The sequence below is a fragment of the Anoplophora glabripennis genome, unplaced genomic scaffold (assembly GCF_000390285.2).
Source record: "Anoplophora glabripennis isolate ALB-LARVAE unplaced genomic scaffold, Agla_2.0 scaffold632, whole genome shotgun sequence".
NCBI classification, from domain to species: Eukaryota; Metazoa; Arthropoda; class Insecta; order Coleoptera; family Cerambycidae; genus Anoplophora; species Anoplophora glabripennis.
The window spans coordinates 286,265-287,786 of record NW_019416761.1 but is presented as its reverse complement, the minus strand read 5'-3'; positions in this window follow the sequence as shown (position 1 = coordinate 287,786).

Here is a 1,522-nt window from a genome sequence, read left to right as displayed (position 1 = left end):
CTATGGTTGGAAATAAAGAAATTTGGCGAGAATTTATACAGATGTATTGCGATTTACCCGAACTATGGAAAGTTAAAAGTGAACTTTATAAAAATCGTAATTTAAAAATTGCAGGCTTCTGTAGACATTTTTAAGAACAAAATTAATTTAAGAACAAAATTAACGATACCAGTCAAGCGCGAACAAACTGCTTAAAAATATAAAAATTTTTATATTTTTAATAAATTTGTACAAACTGTGGTATCGTGTATATAATCACAAAGTTGTACAACATTATGTTGTACAACAAAAGTTTGCGCAAATTGTTTGATCGTGTATGGGGCCTATAAGAGTTGTACAAGCTGTATGATCTTTAAAAATTTGGTCCACTTCCGATTTTACATGTATAAGAGTATGGCCTTGAAGTTAAAAGACCTTATTCACCGCATTTATTTGATCTTGAAAATATAGTGAACTCATTAGTCAATTTCAAGGTAATACCCAATGACCTTAAAATCGTCACATATGTAGACGTTACCTTGAAAAAAGTACTATACAGCGTGTCCCACTAGTGCGGGAAAGTCCAATATCTATGTTAAAATGAGGAATATATGGATTTTTCTTTTTACTGTGTTGCCACATTTCTCGTAATGTACAAATTAAAAATATATTCAACTATACAGAGTGTTCCACTTTTCCTGAACAACTTTGGTTTTTTAAAAGGAAACACATTTTTTATATTTTTTTCGGATTCTACATAAAGAATAAAGGGTACTTTGTGTAGAATAGTTCTATTCAAATATTCACAGTTTTTGAGATATCTCGCTTGAAAGGTTTTTCTAGTAGATATTGGCTTCTTACATTTTCTGATACTGACAGGTTATACTAATAGCTACTAAGCCCATTTTTTTATCAGATGTTTAGTAAGGATGACTCTTCCGAATCATGCTCCAAAAACTGGCCTGCGTTATACAGGGTGACCAAAATATCATGTCAAAATTGCCAATTGAAAAATTGAAAAATCTCGATTTTTTTAAATGCAACGCCCTGTATATTTTCATACCATGAGATGCAGAATTAAATTCTCTACAACTTTGCTATACCTGCTCCTATACCAAAATTCATTAGTTTTTCATGAAATCTCATTTCTATGAAAAAATGCGAAGTTTACAAATAGCTTATATGTAAAATAACGTAGTAGGCTCCTGTCAAAGGATAATCTGGAAAATTTTCGATTCACATAAGGTTTAATAGAAAAGCGACAGTAATAATTGTGAAATGAATTACTCTAAAGAAGAATTAGTAAATAAATAATAGAATAATTAGTAAAACTCATGGTAACTGTTTATTGGCAAGTCGTATTTACCAAACTAATAATCCAGATTTACAAAGATATCCTCGTACAAAGTGTTTTGTAAAACTGAAGGAGAGGTTTGAAAGAACAACAAATACAAATTATGAGAAGACAACAAGAACACACGCATGCAGTCTCCAAAACAGTAAATTAACATCGTGCATTTCCAACAAAAGTAATAAAGACCTA